Genomic DNA, 21,860 nt, shown 5'->3' on the forward strand with positions numbered 1-21,860 from the left:
TTGTATTGGCCAAAACACGATGAGCTATAAATTCCACTTAAAATCTCCTCCCACCATTACTCTGCGTGTGCCTAGCTCCAATTTTGCTCCTTTAGGCTCTCTTACTTTCTCTATTCACTCCCAGTCTCTGCCCCCGCTTCCTCTCTAAATCTGTTCCCCACTATCCATTTCTGTTTGCTGCTGCAGCAATCATCCCATTCCTGCCCTCCTGCTCCCTCTTACCTTTCCTATTTACACTCCTTTCTCTTAATCTTCTCTCTTTTTCTAGAACCTCTTCTCTTTATATTCTCTTTTATCTTTTTGTACCTCTCAATATGTTTTATTCTCACTCTAGCACTCTTCAACATTGACCATGTATGACAGCTAAAACTTTCTCTTGGCAGTGCATTGGCATTAGCGGCAGCTGCCAAATGCTTTTCGCTGTTCCCCAGTCCATGAAGCCTACGATACTTGGGTCCTCCTGGATCTGGAGAAGTCTCCTACAAAGAAGTTAATACAATGTGGCCTTCATATCCGTGCAGCTTGTTGTCAATTCTTGTTGGACAGCACATCAGGCTGCATGGATCTGGTGAGTTTTAACTGCTTTATGGCAGACGATAACACATTGACATCCACCACACTACCTTCACAATGCGGTGGACTTCAGCGGGTCAACCTCAGTACTGTTTCTGGTAAAAAAAAATCCAGAAATGTTTTCTTTACCAAAATCAAAGTGGGCATGCTTCCCAAGATAGATTTTTTTTATTTTGCTGTATTACACAGCATGCTGTGCGAACTGATGTTACACAGCGAAACAAATGCGACAGCAGATCACGCTAATGGAATCTGCTGTGATCCACAAGTTTCCGACCACTCTGCGTACCTATACTTCTGATAACAGTAGTATCCCGCTTATGTGACTGACCTATCGCTCGTGACAGGAAAAGCGCCATACGATAAAAGGAATGATCAAGATTTTGCCTTGCAAATTGAACAATTCTGGCGATGTGTGTAACTGTGGTATTTAGGCCAGGGCTCAGTCAGCACCAAGTGAAACCCTCCAGGCCCAGATTTCTGAAAATAATGTACCTAGTGAAGTTTGGGGTGGTCTAATTTGAATGGATCCCAATACTTGTTCTTAACCAGTATGCCCTTCAAACACCAAACTTTGGCTAAATCGCACATTACTCCCGTACTTCTGTGAAGGAAAATTCCGGAATCTGTGAGGATCCATAAAATTCCTACCATCCAATGTTCCCATACTTCTCCCAAAAAGTGTGTTCACCAAATAATATATATTTTGTACATTAATTACATAGGACCTCATAACAGCAATTTATTTGCTACGATCACAAATTAGATAAGGATAAAGCAACATTTCAAAGGCGTTAATACATTTCAAAAAGCAGATTCATATCTTATCAGAAAAGGTTAGTTGGTCTGCGGAGATGTCTAAAGGTCAAATATAATATAAGGGCTTTCAGCCTCAGATACCCTGATTATGGTTTCCACAATGTGTGGTTCAAGTAGATGAATACTCAGTGTGTTGACCCTGGCAGAGTTCTGTAGATATTAAACCATTTTTGAAAGATAGTCTGTTATAGCAACCCTTTGTGACATTGCAGGCTATATTGGGTCATGTCTGCTTTACACTACTGCTAGTTAAGGTATTTGCACCCTAATAAACTATCTGACTCCTACAAACAAAATAACAGACTGCAGAGCAGATACATTATCTCACCAGGCTATATGTCACAGTAGGCTGGAGCAATGTCAGTAAAATATAAATTACACTTGACTTGTGATAACTCTGCCCCAACACAAAAGGCTTATCAAATCACCTTTCCCTATTTATATTTGGAGTTTCTTGATTGAAGATTGCTTCTGAATGACTGGTAGGTTTGGGTAGTGGCAACCATTTATGTATCAGGAATAGGAACTGTCATGAAAGTTACTGGCTTAAGAAAAACATGACTCAATGTCCTGTACAGTTGTGTAATCCCTTCACACAGCAAATTCTTGTTTGACATACCATATATGAAAGGTGAAAAGGGTGTTATGATAATGCCCATTAAATTCTTGGCATCTCAGCTGTGACAGCAAACGAGTGTAGATACCATTTTTCATGTCAGCTCCTCGCTCAACAATGTGGCGTCCCACAGGGGTCCATCATATCCCCTCCACTCTTCAACATCTACCTAACTTTCTTGGCAAACCTGATTAAACCATTCAAGCTCACCTGTCACATCTATGTAGATGACACCCACATCATTTCTTAAAACGGATGGTCTGGAAGAACTATACAATTTAAAACTTGATGACTGACTTTAGGCCATCTTCGGGCCATAAACACATCGAGGATGAATAACCATCTAAAGCTCAATACCGATAAGACAGACCTTATAAGCTGCAGGCAGTGACAAATATTCCAGACTACTGGCATTTGGCCTAAGGGACATCAAGCCCCTCAACCGATATCAAGGCAAACCAGAAACCTAGGAGTAACCATTGATTCAGACCTATATTTGATACCATGATAACCATGTAAAACACAATGAGAAAATCAATAAAAACACTATATTGCTTTCTCTCATACCTTGGATACTAACAGAAACTGCACTACATTATCTCACTTGTGATCTCAATGCTTGGCTATGGCATTAGCCTATGCCTTGGCACACCCTCATTCATAATGCACAAAATACAACTCATCCAAAATGTTGCTGCAATATTTCTTCTCTCTCTTCACCCAAGAGAACACACAGACATCACTTCTGTCTTGCAATCACTCCACCAACTACCTATAGCAAAAGTGGTAATGTTCAAGGCACTTTGCATTGTTCACGAACCTCCAAGGAAAGGGACAGCTATAACTACATGCTGAGTTCAAACAAACCAGGACACTGCACTGCAAGCTTGCGCCACTTATCATACCACCTTAACATAAATCCATTGGAGGCACTGCTTTTTCAGTGCAAGCCACGAAGCTCTGGAAAACATTACCAGTCAGCATTAGAAGCATCCAGGAACCTATGCACTCCAAAAGACATTAAAACACATTGCTATTTCCAAAACAACTACACCACCACACATCCCAGCAACAGAACCTGGAAAGACAGTTGCACCCTTGTGCTTAATCTTTAGCTTACAATACACAGATTGAAACAACCTAACCTTCAAACGTCTTTCGATAATTAGGTAAGTTAAGGAGAGTTGACCTATGCTTCACCAGGGGGTTTTGGTGCATTCTCAGATTTACTGAAGCTTGTAAACCGGGAGAGGTGTGGCGCCGCGGCCAGGGCGACTGACGTTGGAATCTGGGGATCAGGGTTCGATCCCCGGCTCCGGCGGCAGGTTAACCCAGCACCATGTGACTCTGGGCAATAGCTTGCTTAATCTTCCCGACGGCCCCCAGAGCCTAGAGACCCTTACGGGTGATTGTGCGCTTTACAAATGTGGATTATTATTATTATTATTATAAACCTGGAAAGCATCAAAATGCTATGCCATCCCCGGCATAATGAGGAGAAATATCTTTATTTCTCCTTGTTACCTCCCCATTCTATGTGTGCTACAAGCACTTATGTGGAGTCGGAGGTCGTTCCACGCTTAGGTGCGATGCAAGAGAACACCCATCCTCCTCATCAGGTTCTTTGTATGCGTAGGATGTATGCTAGCAGGAGTCCTGCCGAGCAGAGGTCCCTGGGTGATTGGTGGAAGGAGATGCGACTGTTCAGGTAGGTGGGGCCTGAGTTGTGTAGTGCCTTGAATGTGTGTGTGAAGAATTTGAATTGAGATCATTTGTGTAGCAGAAGTCAGTGTCGTTCCCTCAAGTATGGTGTGAGTTCTGGTGGGAGGTTGGGTATGAGTCTGGCTGCCGAGTTCTGGATAGCTTGTTGTCTTCTTGTGAGTTACTTCATGCTCCCGGTGTAGAGGGTGTTCCCATAGTTCAACTTGCTGGTGACTAGGGCCTGAGTGACAGTTTCTCCACTGTTGCTTGGGAGCCTTTGGCGATCTTCCTCAGCATCTTCAGGGTGTGGAAGTAGGATGCTGAGACCACCTTGACTTGTACGGTCATGCCCTGTTTCCTGTCAATGAATAGATGTAAATTTCACAAACCCTGCTGCTACCTATGCTCTTTTCACCAACATCTGCTAATCTCAAGACCAGAACGCTGTTGCAACAACCTGGAACAAGCTTTCTTTGGAACTCTGGCTAGAACCTATGCTAATCATTTTTTCAGAAAAGTATGAAAACCAGGCTATTTAAAATCTCACATTTGTGATTTTAGTCGGCTCTTTCTTTTCTAAGTCACTTTTTCTTGTTATGCTATTTATCTTATCAGATTTTAGATATCATGTTAGCAGTTATGTAGTTATGAACAGCCAATATGCCTATGGGGAATGACAAATAATTACATAACCACTTAAGAGGGAAAACATGGCAAGCAGCACAATCCGTCAAGTTAATGTGCGTGCTTGTTTCCCCCGTGCCCCTTTTCCTCTGTATTGAACTGTGAAGTTGACATTAAGTTGGGAGACATTCCTGTAACCACACGTAGAATCACATATAGTCATTGAACTCTTGCAGTTTCCATGTGATAAGATTTGGGCCTTTGGATCCTTGTCCAATCAGATAAATCACAAACATTTCTTAGACTTCAAGTCACTGACAGAAATTGAGTTAAAACGTGTATTTATTTTCAGCTTTCAACTGTGTTCACACTGGAAGGTGTATGGAAGCCCCTGTGTTTATTAAGAAAGAGCCCTGTGGAACAGCAGTGCACATTCTAGATGTATTATATATGTTTCAGTATTAAGCACTTTGAGAGTCAAGACATCAGACACTAAAAAGGGATGCAAGGTTTTTGGGATTCTTCTAAATCTGAGTGCATATTGATATAACTTTCATTGAGAAAAGTGCACATGAAATAACTGCTATGAAATAACTTCCTGCTTTACAAGAATAATGAAAATATTTTCAATATTAAAAATGGACTGATTTGTTCCACCCACACTGAATTACATTTACACACGTTTGTTGTTTCATCCTGCAGACAGACGTCCTGTCTCTTATCCATCAATTGGGGATATTAACACCATCTGAGAAAACCTTTTATTCCTTTATGTTGCAGTCAATAGCTGTAAGGTGACCAGGTTGCTTTTGGAATTGTCTAGCACATTGTAGGGAGCTGACTCTTTATATGGTACACCAAAAGGCGGTATACCGTGCAAAGAGTGCAGGTATTCCCTTACCAGTAGACAGGGGCTTGTTCTAGCAATTCTAAGGTGCTCCTCTAGGGGGTAGTGTGGTTCAGAAGACTTAGGCTAATCAGAGAAGAGTATTAAACATCTGCAAATATACATAAAAGTCAATAGATAATGCACCCGACTCAATAAGGAGAGCCACACCGTATCTTTATATGTTTAGGCACCAGAATCAATACGATCAAATGAATAATTTTGCATTTAAAAAGTGAACAGTGCATTTTTCAGAAGCTGCAATGTTATCCTGTGGGAGGAAAAACAACTGCAGCATTCAGGTACAGTGCAGCGACTTACAAGACCCATCTCCGGGACGTAAGGTGGGTATGAGGCTACGTCCAAGGCAGCACCAACAGGACACCTCGGGAGGCACTGGGGCGGCCGGGTGCAGAGGTACTTTTCAGGCCAATGTTATCCAATGGGGATTGGTCCATTCGAAAAGAGGCTGCTTGCTTGGACTGGGAAGCCAGCTGGTCTGAACCACAAGAGGGGCTCAGGTCTCACGATGCTTGGGGACACCTTTGGTCCTCTTTTCCACAGGCAACGGGTGCCGAAGTGTCTTCAGGCATCGGATTTTCATCACTGGAAGCACTCGCAGTCGAGGGGACCTGCAAACAGAGGCTGAAGGCAACATTGGGATGTCCACAATGGGCAAGTCCATGGTGGGCTTTGTCTCTGGAGGGCCGGGGAACCACGCTGGCATCATTGGCCCACTTCAGAACAGGCTAGGCGGCACAAGTGGAGTGTTGCTTTCCAGTGTCAGGTTTTGGTGGTTCGTAGTCATCTCGGGTCTCTTGTGGTTGCCTGCAAGATGCAGGGAAGCAGCTCCGCTGCTCCACGTGAGTTCCTGATTCTTGGCAGAAGTGCTGGCAGTCCTCCCAGACTTTTTGGAGGCACAGTAATTTGTAGGATGAGTCGAATTTGGTGCAGTCGTCGGGAACAGCTGACAGGCCGTCAGGCTTGGCGTCAAGTCAGTTGCTTCCACAGTTCTTGCATTTCTCGGCTCTTTGGTCCTTCTCTTGGTCGGCAGGATCTGACTCTCTAGTGCCAGGGTTCTCCTAATTCTGAATTTAGGGTGTTAGGGGTGTATAGGGTAGTAGACAATAGGCTATCCACCCCTCGGGTCACTACTCCCCCTATATGACCGCTTCCTATGATAGGTGGTCATAACCCTGTCCCAGAATTCCAGATTTTGCCATCACCAATATGGCTAACTTTGAAAAGTCGCCTCCACTTCAGGCAGCCTACCAGAGGGATGGCACTAGCCTGAGGGTGGGCATGCTATTTGACTAGATAATTCTCCTGCTTGTCCTGGTGCTGAATTGCTCTGGTCAAGGGGGGGGGGTCAGCTTCTTCTGAGAGAGAGACCAGATTCACATAACAAAGGCGGTAGACGCTTTGTAGCTCCCCTGCCTTGGAATGTTAATCTGCTGGTCATCTTGTGGGAGGAGGTGAAAACACCCCCTGCCAAGCAAGGCTGGTTTCTAGCCTCCCGAGAGCAAAGGCCTTCCCCCATGGGGGGCCGGACACTCGTCTCTGGTGGCAGGCTGACGACAGCCAGTCAGTCAGCAGCAATAGCTCTAGGTTTTCAGGGAGCACCTCTAAGGTACACTCTAGGTGCTTGTATTACTATATCCGACAATGGCATCGGTGTGGATTTAATAAAATGAGATGTTTGATACCAACATCCCTCTATTCAATGAAGCCATCATGTAGCAGGGGAACTTGTTTTCACTAGGTCAAGCCCATGTTTTAAAATGGCTTCCCTGTTCCCTGTTCACTTGTACTAGCAGTAATGGAACTGACCAGCTCAATTGTTATATAAAGAACTCTGCTTTAGGGCTGTAAGCCCTGCTATAGGGGTGACTTACAAATATTACATGCATTGTTGGGCAACTTGGCACACAGAGGTGTGTGTCATGTTGTGTTTTCACTTTTGTCTGCATCGACACGTTGCCTGCAGTGGCAGTTTGCATGAACTTGGTGAGGGGTCCCTTAGAGTTGCACTATTCGTGCGGCAGCCCCTGAGGAACCTCTTTAGTGCCTCAGGCCCTAGGTACCATTTACTTGGGACTTAGAGAGGGTACTAAAGGTATTGCCAATTGGGGAAAGCAATTGCACAGTTTTGGGAAAGAGATCTGGCACTGGGGACCTTGTTAGCAGGAATCCAGCGCACTTACAGTCAAAATCACCTCAAATTCCAGGCAAAAAGTAGGGAGTGGCCCTGTCAAAAAGAGCACTTTCCTACATAACCCCCTCCCAGACGAAAGGAGATGAGACTAACCTTTCCCAAGAGGGTCTTCATCGTCTAAGAAGAAGATCCGGGAAAGGCCATCTGCATTGGCATGGTCGGTCCCAGGTAGGTGTTCCACTGTAAAGTCCACACCTTGTAGGAAGATGGACCATCTCAACAGTTTGGGGATTTCACCTTTCATTTGCGTCAGCCATCTGAGAGGCTTGTAGTCAGTTTGAACAAGGAAGTGAGAGCCGAATAAGTATGGCCTCAACTTCTTCAGGGACTAGAACACAGCAAAGGCATCCCTCTCAATGGCACTCCAATGCTGCTCTCTGGGGAGTAACCTCCTGCTAATGAAAGCAACAGGTTGATCATGGCCATCATCATGGGTTTGGGAAAGGACCGCTCCTATCCCATGTTCAGAGGCATCTGTTTGCACTATGAACTGCTTTGAATAATCTGATGCTTTTAGAATGGGCGCTGAGCACATTGCTTCCTTCAGCGTGTCAAAATCCTTTTGACAGCTCACTGTCCAGTTCACTTTCTTCTACATTTTCTTGAAGGTCAATTCAGTGAGTAGGCCACAATGGACCCATATCCCTTCACAAACCTCTGGTAGTCAAGCCAAGGAATGTCCTGACTGGAGTCTGGGTGGTTGGAGCTACCAGGCCACTATTGTCTGGATCTTGGGTGCTAAGGGTTGTACTGGGCAACCTACAAGGTGGCCCAAGTATGCAATAGAGCCCTGCCCTGTCTGGCACTTTCTTGCCTTGATACTGAGGCCTGCACTTCGCAGAGCCTTAAGGACCATACCAAAGTGGATTTGGTGATCCTGCCAAGTGGAGCTAAAGACCGTGATATTGTCGAGATTTCATGCACGAAAGGACTCCAGTCCAGCTAGGACTTTGTTCACCAACCTTTGGAAGGTGGCAGAGGCATTCTTTTGTCCAAGGGCATAACAATGAAATGATAATGCACATCCGGGGTTGAGAATGCTGATTTCTCCTTTGCTCCTATGGTCAGGCCAATCTGCCAGTACCTTGATGTCAAATCAAAAGTTCAGAAAAATGTGGCCGTCCCTGTTGCAGGGATTCTGTTTGTAAACTGAACTATGCCTGGGACCACAGAAAGTAAGTGTATAGGGACTGAGTCATCATACCACATCCGTCCCTATGAGCCCTAATCCAGACTAGCTCATAGGGCGTTAACTGCCCTCCCAACCTTCCCAGAGTGACAGGTAAGTTAGCACCCCAGAACACAACACTCTAGTCCTCTTAGGGAACCGGGGAAACAGATAGGCAACTTTTTTTCTCTCACTCATGCATTTACATAATAAACAAAAAAAGACACAAGAAAAGTTTACAATATGCTCTGTTATAAAACATCTGCAATGCAACTAGAAAACATATGCATCCCAACAGCGTGAGGAGCATTACAAGAAAACTTTAAAGAATAAGAAGTCCTACCATGGTGAATTATTTATTTGCCTCAGCCCACACTTACTATGAAAACACGGTGGGATGAGTGGGAGACTCCATACCTGTCATGCATAAATAGTTGTTCTACATGTCAGCCGGCACAGCCCTCTCATCTCTGGACCACTGCTCTGCTAGAATGTCTTCTCTTTGTTTTCAAAATGGCCCATCTCTGTGTGTAAGTTTCGAGGTGCCTTTTTGAAAACAGCAGGTGTGAATGTATGTTGTGTCTAAGTGTTAAGCTACCTTTGCTAACCTGATAACAGCAAAGACCGGGCACAGTGTTGTGTGACCTTGTACAATATGTTCAGACAGCCTGGAGCAATAACAAAAACGTGTGGACTGCTTTTCTGAAATAATGTGGCACAAAAATAAACATTCCAAGCGTAACATGTGCAAGGCAAAGCAGCCTAAATGTGCAAGCAAACTAAACTAAGAGCAAACTAAGTGGGCACTAAAGGAAACACACAACACCCGTCGGGCTAGTAACGGAGCTACTAAATAGACACTATAAAGCATAAACTGGATCCTCCAGTATTTAGCGATCTGTGAAATTATTGCTAAAGTAGCTGAGGAGCACAATAATCGCGATGTTTATCTTTTTGGCCGCAAAACACTGGGACATGGCGTTCACAGCTTTCATTCTCTGCATTCTCTGGCATGTGGATCCAGAGCTGCGCACACCTCACAGAATGAAGGGTAAAGCAATGCTGTTGAAAGAAAGACGAGAAAACGAAAGTAGCATTTCACAGGCAATCTCTGTAAAGTGGCGCTAATGTGTTTGAGTCTGAATAAAACCAATCTGTCCACTTTGACTTATTTTATGTATTTTGACGGAAGTTGGAAAAAATGTCTTCATTTTTTTTAATCTGTCCCGAGGATGCACTTTGAAAGGGAAAAATATCTAAAAAGGACGACATTTCCAACACTGTTTTTTTTTTCTTTTGGATCCATTTCACAGGGGAACGAATGAAGGAAAGGAGAGGAAAAAGGGAGTAAGACCCATTTCTCAAAGTCAGGGTTTTCAGCAGGTGACGACAGAGACAGAATGATGGGACAGAGAAAGAGCTACCAGCAGCCTCAGTGACAAATTGATAAATGTGAGCTGGAAGGGACTAGTATCACAGTAAGATGAAGGTTTGGTTTTGTGTCAGTGCCAAGCAGTCTTTAGGATATTATTGTGGGGGCTCATTTAAGAGTTATTTGAATAAACCTGCCTTAGTCTGCCTCTAAAGTACACAGGTTATACACCACCTTCCCGAGACACCTGATTGTTCTGTCTCTTAACCCCTTCCACGCTCATGACGAGCTGGGCTCGTCATGAGGTAGCCTCCTCGCACGCTCATGACGAGCCCAGCTCGTCACGTAACATGCGATTTAAAAAAACTCAGCGTACGGGCGGAATTCCGCCCGCACGCATGCGGTTAACCACTCTGTGTGCATGCATGTCTGTTATCTCGTCTCATGAGAGCAATGACTTCACAAAGTGGTGCAAAGTCAAAAATCTACAATTAGATGGAGCTATTTGTTATTGTACCCTTCCGTTTCAAAATTAGTTTATAATGTAAAGCCTGTAGCAAAAGCATTTGATGGACTAGGCACACAACAGAGAGCAACCTGTGCCTGTTCTCCAAATCTTCACAGTTGATAATTTGGATAAAAATGCAGACAGCAAGCTTTGCCTGTGACTCACATATGTCTAGTATATTCCGTTAAAATTGTCTAGGTTTTCTGAGGTCACACAGCAATAAACTCCCACTAAAAGACCCCTTGGCTGCAAATGGTGAGCTGTACCTGCAGAAGATGAACCTACCTGGCTAGATATTCTAAAACATTTCAGGCGCTTAAGAAATTGTATTTAACCGCTTGGCCTAAATAGAACGAGGTTTAGTGAACGACCCTGAAACCTTCAACTATTGAAATAATCCTGCCTTTGCCACATTCTTGGAAGGTCACTGAATGGCAGGCCCCAGAATTAGTCTGGAATAAGATGGGATATCATTGGAGCAGCGTAATTTAAGCTCCACCCTTCATCATGGGACTCTTCAACATTTTGTGGTCTGCCATGTAGTTTCACCATCAGTGAGTGAGTTTGGCTTTTGCACATAGTGGGAATATCAAAACGTGGTGTCCTACCGCAGATGGCTCTGGGGCATGGAACCTCTAGCCCCAAGTCAGCGCAATGCCACAAAAAACAGGATGACTAGCAACACTGTGCAATTGTGTGTGGCTTAACCTATCATCCAGAATGTTCTGTTACCACAAAGGACAATATAGCAAACAAGCACCCTCAGACACTTTAAACAAGCCTGTGTCAAAATGGAATATTCTGCTTAACCAGTTTCCATTGATTTAAGTCTGAAAAGAAAGGATTACCAGTAAAATAAAGTTCCACAATAATGCTGCAAAATTTCAATTTTTGTGCCGCAAAATTTGCAAATATATACCGCAGTGTCCTGGGGGGTCTGACAAGCTAAATGAATTCAATACTTTGCTGATAAGCAGGTTATTCATAAAAAGATTATAATGATCATTTTAAAAGCATGTCCATTTGAATGGTAGACAAATTAAGGTGTGTTGGAGGTATTCATGTTGTCTCGCATAAATTTAATAGAAAGTGAGTCCAGGGTAGACTCAATCTCCGCAGACAGGTGGTGATGGACGGAGCATCTGAACCAATCAAACACTCACACCCAGTCAACAGATCTGGGTTTAATCCATAACCGTTCTTTAGACCACTCTGCCACCCCAGTTCAGACATGGCCATATGCAAATCAGTCTGACCCTGTGCCTCATGGGAACAGTCCAGCCCAAACTGCCAAGCCATGCGTTCCCTGGACCGGAAACAAGCTTCCTAGGACCGGTTTCTGGCATTTCAGCTGTCTTCAGCCAGCCTTGCTTGAATCCAGTGGCAAAGTGAGCATATTGCCATGTCTGAACAGGGGTGGCAAAGTGGGCTAAAGAACGGTGATGGATTAAACCCAGATCTGTTGACTGGTGTGAGTGTTTGATTGGTTCAGATGCTCCGTCCATCACCACCCCCTTTTGTACTGCACAGCTCAACTCAAATCATCCAGAGAACAGACCTGCTCCTCATTATCAGCCAATGCTGAGGAAGTATCCAGGCAACCTGCATCCATGCCATTAGTGCCAAAGTTGAATGAGCCTTGTGCCAAAGCACTCATCTCCTCAGAAGGGAGGGGCTTATATCTAGCATTGTGCAGCAGGCATTAGTCCATGGGCCAACTCTGGAAATGGGTCGCTAGAGGACTCCTTACTGGGTTCATGTCCACAGGAACTGGTGTTTGTAGAGCTAGGCAAATATCTAGTGCCCATTCAAAAGGGGCACCTTTAGACCTGGCACCATTGGCGTGGGTCTCCCCCGCGTTTTCGATTTTGCCTCCTGTGTGTTAGACTAGTTTTTCTCGTCTAGATGCTTTGGGCACTTTGCCACAGAGTTCAGTGCCACAGTGCAAGTGCTCCCTTTGTAAATTGTTGTTATGGATTAGTGACTCCCTGATTGGCATATTTGATTTACTAGTCAGACCCTAGTACAGTGCACTGTGTGTGCCCAGGGCTTGTAAATCAAATGCTGCTAGTGGGCTGCAGCACTGATTGTGCCATCTACAGAAGCAGCCTGTAAAATGTAACTCTGACCTACCATTGCAGAGCCTGTGTGCAGTCTGGGACTGCCAAGTCGACTTGGCAAGTGTAGTAAACTTGCCAGTCCCCAACTTTCCCTTTTCTTACGTTAGTCACCCCTAAGGTAGGCCCAAGGTAGCCCCTGTGGCCAGGGTGCATTGTATGTGAAAGGTAGGCCATGCGCTGATGTGTGTGGCATGTTCTGATATTGAAATACTGCCAATTTCGTTTTCCACTATTGCAAGACCACCTTCTCCCATAGGATAGAATGGGGAGTTTGTTTATAGCATCCTATAAACATAACTGCCTCAGGGAACAAGGTAGGAAAATAAAGTTTGATATGCCTGAACTCAGAATGTTAAAATGCATCTTTTAGTGAGGGTGATTTTTACATTCTGTGTTTGAAAATACCACTTTTAGAAAGTAGTTGTTTTCTTGCTTAGCCATCCAGAAGGGCTCTGATCTGGGGAGGAGCAGTGGCTGCAGAGAGCCTGATGTGTCAGGGCTGAGCTGAATAGACCTGGGCTGCATTTAGGGTAGGGGGAGGAGATTTCCTTTCACCTGAATGGGCCTGGTCTGCCTTCAACAATGCTGCCTCCACCTCCTGCCAGGAAGTTGCACCATTGAGGACAGAACTGGTTTTGGCTGGGTACAGACACTCTCCGCCTTCAGAGACCAAAGGTTTTTTGTGTATAAAAAGTGGGGGCCAGACCCCAGACCCCAGACTTTCAGATCACGTCTGGGAAATCAAGAGGAACCTTTTCCGAGGAGAAGAACCAGAGAAGCTGAGGAAGAATACTGCCTGTTGGAAATGGCCCTTTTTGCTTCTTCCTCCTTTGTTTTCCGGACCTGTGGTTGTTGGCTATAGGACTGTGGGCACTTTACCACTGATGATCAGTGCTAAAGTGCATATGCTCTCTGTGTAAATTGTTATTGTGATTGGGTATCCATGATTGACATATTTGTTTTACCAGTAGGTCCCTAGTAAAGTGCACTGAGTGTGCCAGGGCTGGTAATTCAAATGCTACTAGTGGGTATGCAGCACCGCTTGTGCCACCCACAGAATTAGCGCTGAAGAGAGATCTCAGGCCTGCCACGCAGTGCCTGTGCACAGTTTAACTGCCATGTCGACCTGGCCAGTGCATCCACTTGCCAGTCCTTACCCTTCCCTTTTCTTACACCTAGGACACCCCTATGGTAGGCCCAAGGTACCCACCTGGGCAGGGTTCAGTGTATGTAAAAGGTAGGACATGTACTAGTGTGGGTAACATGATGTCCTGATAGTGAAAAATACTGCCAATTTCGTTTTTCACTATTGAAAGGCAATCTTGACCATAGGACAGAATGGGGAATGCTGTGTAACATAGTTACCTGCATATCTTCCCATAGAAGCAAGATAGAAAATTGAAATCTGGTTCCCCTCAACTCCGAATTTAATAACACATCTTTTAGGAAGGATGGTTTTTAAATTCAGTGTTTGAAAATAGCAGTTTAAGAAAGTGGCTATTGTTCAACCTTTCGGTGTGCCTCTGCCTGTTTGTCGATTGACTGTCTGGTTTGAGAGTGACAGGGGCTGGGGTGGCTCCAGGAGTCTGGGTGAGTCAGCACTAGGCTGAATAGACCTATCTGCATGTAGAGTAGTGGGAGGAGTAGCACCTCTGCCTGAATAGGGCTGTGCCTGTCTTCCACAATGCTGGCTCCACCTCCTGTGGTGCGCCTGGTGACCCTGGCCCACACTGACAAAGGAAGAAGTTGTGCACTGGCAGTGTGCACCCAGAACTGGTTTGGTCTGGGTCCAGGACCCCTCACACATGAAGAACAATGACATTTGGGGTATAAATATCAGAGCTGAAACGCCTAAACTTTAGACTAGTAAACTTTGTGATCAAGAAGGAATCCCTGCCAAAGAAGAACAGTGGAAGAAGACTGCGGAAAAGTGCTGCCATTGCTGTGTGTCCGGGGGCTGACCTGCAGTTGCTGTTGCTGCAGAGGAAGAGGACTAAGGGACTTTCTGATGTGTGCTGTGTCACCCTACTTGAGGAGCTGTGCTGTGTGCTTTATCCCTCTGAAGTATAACTGTCTCCAAGGGCCTGAGAAGAGCTGGTCTCCTGTTGGAAACTCAGGGATACAAACGTTTTGCCAAAACTCCTGAAACTCACCCTGCACCGTGCTCTGCTGTTTCTGCTGTCTCATGGGAGAACTGTATGCCCCCAGGACATCGCTGGTGCCGCCGTGAAGCCTGCCTTGCCTGCACGCTTATCTGCTCTCAAGAAGCACCGAGAGCGCTGGGTGCATCACCGTTGCCGGCCCGTGATCGGAGAGAAGCACTGAGGGCCAGTATCTCATCACCACTTGCCCTGATCCCCAGATTTGCTGCGTGTTAACTTTCACTTCACCGCCGCTACTAGAGTCGTCTGCCTGAGGCCGCATTCGCTGAGGAGAGGAGTCGCGTTACATATGGAGCAAAGCCGGAGGGTTGCATAGCAACCAGGACGGCTGCGCCCACGTCACCGCTACTTAGAGCAGGAAGGCCACCCGGAAGGAAGTCCCGTCCCTGCCAGCGCGTCACTGCCGGAGGAGAAGGGCACCCGTCGGAGGATCGCCTGGGAGGAACGGTCAAAGCGAGAGCAGCCCCAGGTGATACACTCCCAGCCGTGCGTTGTCTGTGGGAGGACGGGGGCGGGTTGCGAACCGGCGGGGCTACCTGTGACTTTGCGGGCGCGCTGTGGATGAGAAGGGCAGCACTCTGCGCTACGAGTGCAGCTGGGGCATTGTTGAGACATGCAACATTGAAGGAAAGCATCCTTTGCTACAAGTGTAGCATTCTGTGTTACGAGTGTAGCGGGGGCATTGTTGAGACATGCAACATTGCAGGATAACGTTTTTTGCTCAAATGCAGTATTCTGTGCTACGAGTGCAGCGGGGGCATTGTTGATAGGAGCACATTTTTACAGTGACTTTCCACGCTTTGGAAACAGCCATACTGACTCTCCAAGTTCCTTTACTTTTACAAGTACATTTATTTTTGCAAGGACATTCAAAGAACACTTCTTGAAGAAAGTATTATGTATTTGGGTTTATGTCTTTTTGATCTTGCCTAATCAGATAAAGAGATTTACATTTTTATAAATAACTTGTGTGGTGTCCATTTGTTCTGTTTCACTGTGTTACTGTGAGTGTTGGAACAACTACTTTACACATTGCCTTGGGGATAAGCCTGTCTGCTCGTGCCAAGCTACCAAGGGGGTGAGCAGGGGTTATCAACAATATGTTTCCCCCTTACCCTGACTAGAAGCAAGGGTCCATATTTGGTCAAAGGTACTAACCTCTGCCAACCAGAGACCCCCAGATCTAACACTGCCCCTGTGCTGGTTGCTGTCTGGGGTTGGCCTGCAACGGCTACTTGCTGCCAAGGAAAGGAAAAAAAGACTTTGGCATTTGCTTTGTCACCTGCTTGAGGAAAAGATCTCCAAGGGCTAGCAACTGAGCTTTCCTCCTGTTCTGAAGTCTCAGGAACACAAAGACTTCACCACCAGCTCCAATGAACTTCCTTGCTAGGAGTTCTGATCTGCAAGAGGTGCCTGCTGTTGTTTTGACCTCTAGAGAACTGTTTTCACCTGGGAGCTGGAAAATCAACCCAACATGGAAGAAGCATGACACATCCGTATCTGTTTCTGACGCATTGCCGAAGAAACCTTCGCAGCGCTTACCATGGCTCGAGAAAGCGCTGCATCGAGTGCAAGGGTCTCCGAAGTCCGAGATCACCGCATCTATTCCGACCCAAGCCCTGCTGTGCAGCTGCAAGAATCCACGCATCGTCCCGGATTGTCGCATCGCATTGAGGTGCCAAGTCTTTCACATCGTCCCCACGCAGTAAGAAATCTACGCATTAACTCCTCTCAGGTAAGTAACAGACGCCTCAACTCCACTGCGCTGCAATAAGGAATCGACGCATCACCTCCCAAAGACCAAGGAACCGACGCATCACCTTCCCTCAGTGTAAGAAACCAACGTATCACCTTCCCTTTGCTTGTTTGCGTGACATATCCAAGGTACTTTGTGTGAAAAGTGTTGCATCTGCAATTTGCTGCGAACTGAACTATTTCTACCATCTGAAAGTCATATTTGTATTACTGTATTGTGGATTATTGTTGCTTGGTCTTGTTTTGGTTTAGATAAAGAATACTTATTTTTCTAAACGGATGTGGTGTCATTTTGAAATGTTTTCACTGTATTACTGTATGTGTTCACAAACGCTTTACACACTGCCTGTGAGATAAGCCTGTCTGCTCGTGCCAAGCTAACAAGGGGTTGAGCAGGTGTTATTTTAGAAGTGTATCCCCCTTACCCTGACTAGAAGCAAGGGTCTCTATTTGGACAAAGGTACCTACCTCTTCCATCTAGAGACCCCCGTTTCTAACAGGCACAATAGGCAATGAAACATGGGCTGGACGCAGGCAAGCCAGACAGGTCAGAATGTCAGTGACCAGTTAAGATCTAGTTCTTGGAGCAGTAAGATTCAGAAGAACCTTACGATGTGTTCATGACAATGCTGGACCGTGGTGGTCCCAGAGGGCTTAAAGATGGAACATCCATTGCAGAGGAGCAAAAATAGAACCAAAATGCAACAAATGAGGAATAACACCAATGGGATGCACCCGAACATACTGGAAAAAAGGGAATGATTGAAAGCTGGTTTTACTCCAAATATTTTTGGGAAGGAACTGACTATGTCAGAACGGTGAACTTTAAAAAAGTGTGCAAAGCCGGCAGTATTAAATGTATTAAAGATGTGATTAACTAATTTGTTGAAATGTATTGAGAGGTCAGTGTTTAACATGGATTGTCCTTGCCTCCTCCAATTCAAACTTTTCTCTAGCAGAAGTCGGTGTCACTGCTTTTTGAAAATAATAGTGCTTTGATTCTGCGTAGTTTGTTCAAATCTGTCTTCAACATTGGAATGGAAGGTGGAAGGCCACAACAAGTTATTGTACCCTCCTTGCGGAGGGGGATAGAGCACATTATTGCAGCAGGTGACTATCTGGGAAACCAATAACATATATGGGACCTAACTCAATACTATCATACAGGTGAAACTAGATGCAGGAGTTGTGGAGCTTGGGAAGCAGATTTTCTCCATCTAACATGGTCCTGCCGGGCAGTAGGTGCATTTTAGGCTTTTGTTATTGAGGCACTAATTCACATGGCAGACCGTACTTATCAACTCTATCCTGATATGATACCCTTGGGTTATATTAAGAAGGTGCTGATAAGGTTTTGCAAATTTACTGCCAAAGCACTGCTGCTTTTGGGTAAACGTAGAGTTGCCATGACGTGGGGGCCCGGACTGCCCGAAATTTCAGGACTAGCTCAAGGATATGTCCCTCTGTAAGGACTGGTCCAGGACATACACCACAACTCTACCACTGGCTGATCAGCTGAGGGTCTTTTGGGACTCATTGCACTCTTATCTGTTAACGTTAAACCCTGATTAATGAATGAATTGCTTCAGTACTGGCCATGATGTGAACCCGGTGTTCCACACTGTTAAGTGTTGTGCTCTTCACTTGGGATGTCGGGTTTCAGCAGTGTCATAGTATGCTGCAAAGAGTTGTCGCACTGTGAGAACTATGCTGTGCCTGATCTATGTTTATTTTTGCCCTTTTCTGTTTTTGTAACGAATTTCAGTAAGTTATGTATCTCTTCATAATATATTAGCATGCAATGTACTGATCTGCCTGCTTATATGAATTGTTAATAACAAATGAAGAATGTTTTTTAAGTTTTACATATCCTGGCAGTTGCTTTTCACTGTGCCAAGGCTGGCTTTCCCACAGAAAAGCACTGGGTGACATTATAACCCCTTATAATGCATAACTTCAGATTGGGAATAGCTAGACCCATGATTCAGACAGTAAAGAGGAATTTAAAATTCAATCTAAAGGTCTAACTAGCTATTTTGAAACAGCACTTTTAGAAAGTTATTATTTTCTGCCTCTAGCCTCTAATCAGTAGCGGCTCCTGGAGGGAGTGCTGTGGAGCGGTGGGGTGGGGCGGGGCAGGGGAGGGGCATGGTGGGGGATAGTAAACTACAACAGATGGCCGATCGGAGGTAGGTAAAGAAATAAAACAAATTAAATTGTGCACGCTGCAACGCCAAATGCATTGCAGCGTGCGCACTTTAATTCGTTGTATTTCTTTACCTAACTCCGATCGGCCGTATGCCGGAGTTTACTAACCCCCACCCTGTCCCACCACCCGCAGCACTCCTTCCAGGAGCCGCTACTGCCTCTAATAGCCCTTTCTGAGATAGTTCCCAACTGTCACGTGACAGCCTGGTAGGAGGTATGAAGGGCCTTGACTGGGAGATGTGTGACCTCCTGACAGGGTGAACATAATCAGGAAGTAGGGGGGAGGATTTGAAGTCCATTCAGTTCCCCATTGTAGAGTCTATTGATCAGAAAGGAGAATGGACACTTGTAGCTGTAAGACCATTGGTTATAATGGAACACCCTCATAAACACTGGTTATTGTATGCGGTGTATATCTGTTTTCCGCCCCACACTCAGCGTTATGGCATAGTCATCGGGTGTCCAATAACGTGCTGTATGCCTGCCTTATCCAAGGCAACCTCTGGTCTGAATAGCAGTGTCTAGAAATTTGAAAGACACCTCCAGAGGAAAGGTAGAGAGAAAATGGTAAATATGAAAAGAAAAACTTTTAGATCTCACTTAAAAAACAATGTCTCTCCAAAATAGAGAAATTTTAATGAAAAAGGAGATGTATTGTTGATTAAAAATTGGTTGGATACATTGGTCAATCAAGTTACTAGATCGCCCTGTATCACTCAGTAAACGGTCGACATGTTTCAGCTCTCTATGGCCCAGCCGGGTCTGTAGAGCCTTCGTCAGGACAAATAAGATAAAAATTGAGTACTCACACCATTTGTGTAGTTTTCGTAAAAGTGTATACAATTAGTCAACATTTGTTAAGAACGTTATTTAGGTTCCTAGAGGGAAAAGAAAAACACAAAAACATAGGAGAAACTATCATCTATATCGTTAAGTGTTAGGAGGTTTCTTCATATAGCAAGATCTATTCTCTCTGTTTAGAAATACAGAACAAAACATCGTAATGCGCCTAATTGTGCGCATTTGGAAAAAAAGGAAAAAAGAAAGAAGAAAAGAGGGAATGTGGGGACATAATGGGACTCTGCTTTTTTAGTGGAGATATGTAATTCTAGTTGGCTACTGTATCGAGCGTCAAACTTACATAAGGTACGAGATGTAGCAGGCAGTCGGTACAGTGTGTCTCTTAGATATTAAGAGCAGTATTATTACAGTAAGCCAAAGAATTACTTTACATTTACTAGCGAATTGCGGCAACCTCAGATGAACAAGTAAATTTCCACGATAAATTTGAATGGTAATCATAAGGAGAAAATGTTCCAGCTGGGTAAATTTTAGCTATCCAGCTTCAATTAGCTGTTGGAATGGTAATTATATACAACAAAGGTTTTGAAACGATTGAAAATTAAGACGAGGAGGAACTTGCTCATTTTTATCGTTAATATGTGTGTCAGTCGCAGATGGTGTTAAATTTATCGGAATTCATTCACGTTTATGACATTTTGCGAGCATGAATCACTTTTAACAGGCTTATGTTAAGTACGTAGTTTCTGTGTCAAGGCAAACTGTCGATATAGGCGTTTTTTATTCTTACAAACAATTACCTTAACGGGGATACTCGCTATCTTCCTCAGGGCGCGTGGGAAGGCAGTGCAACCCGAGCTGTAATAAGTAACGACATGTTTTTCACTTGTAGGTCACTTACTTCATAGCGTTGTCGAAGGAAGTCTCTTACGGCCACCATCCTTACCCGCATGTTATAGGAATCCTGGCGTCTTGTGCTGGCTCTGCCCCTGGGTAGGCGGATGTCATTTCCTCTTCCTCTTTTGAGGGTGCATAGACGTGAGAAGAAGTAAAAAGAGGACTAGAGGTGTACTTGGCATGCACAGAGAAAAGACTTTACGAAATGACGTCTGCATAATGTTTTTAAGATATTACATTCCTGCCTGAAAATGTTGGCAGTGTATTTAAATACTCGGTGGTGAGTTATCTAATTGGTATCTGTTTCATAATCTGGTTGGAACAGTAGGGTGTAATATTAGGTTAAAACAATGGGATGCATTACACTTTCATTTTCTGTTTTATTGTGAGAAATGATGCCATGGTATATCGTCGTTTAACCCCTTCAGCGCTAATGACAAGGGTAACTCGTCATGGACTTTCCATTGATTTCAATGGAAAGTCAATGGAGCTCATCGAACACCCTTAGCAGCCAAGTGGTTAAACCTGTAACATGGGTTTGGAGGCGGTTCACCCACCTTTGTTCCTTCTCGAAGAGTATTTTCTCTGCGTTTAAGGTTTTGTTAGTCAACATCTCTAACACTGTCCATCTCAGTTCTTCACAAGTGTGACCTACTTCTACAAAGTGATTGCACAATTTGGTGGCGTTCTTCTTTAATCTGATGTTACTTTTGTGCTCTCCTATTCTCAACTTCACTTTTCTGCAAGTCATGCCCACATACTTCTTCTGGCATGGACAGCTCACTAGGTATATCACATGAGTCGAATTACAGTTTGTGTGCTGTCTTTGGGTCCACAGGAGCGTTTCAGTTAGTTGTAGTGTCTTGGTAGTGTCCGTTAATTTGCAGACTACACAGGTTCCACAGGGGTAGTGTCCGGTAATGGGCATCATATTTACGTTTCTGTCTAGTGTGATCACCGTTCTCTTCACTGGACGTGTGTGCACTAATGAATCTTTTAGGTTCTTTGTGCGTTTATTAGCGAACCTCGGTTTTGGCCAATTAAGCCTACCGGATGTGATCATTCCCCAGTTTTTTTTAACTAGTTTTTGAACCTCAAAGGTTGCTGGACAATAGGTTGTGACGCATGTAGTTAAGTCCTTGACAGGTTCTTTGATGTGACTCTGGAGGAGGCATTCTCTATGTTGATATCTTGCTCGTTTTCGGCATTTGGAAACAGTCGAGGCCGTGTAGTCTCTCGCTTGTAGTTTTTGACTAAGTTCTTGCGCTTGTAGTTTGTAGTCACTGTCTTTGCTGCAGTTGTGCTTTAACTTAAGAAATTGACTATAAGGGAGATTGTCCCGCAAAGGTTTGGGATGGTAGCTCTTGTAGGACGGTAAACTATGTTTAGCCGTAGGTTCCGTGAAAGTTTTTGTTTCCAATCTCCCTTGTTCAGA

Source organism: Lissotriton helveticus, chromosome 3_1 (genome assembly GCF_964261635.1).
Source record: "Lissotriton helveticus chromosome 3_1, aLisHel1.1, whole genome shotgun sequence".
Classification (NCBI taxonomy): domain Eukaryota; kingdom Metazoa; phylum Chordata; class Amphibia; order Caudata; family Salamandridae; genus Lissotriton; species Lissotriton helveticus.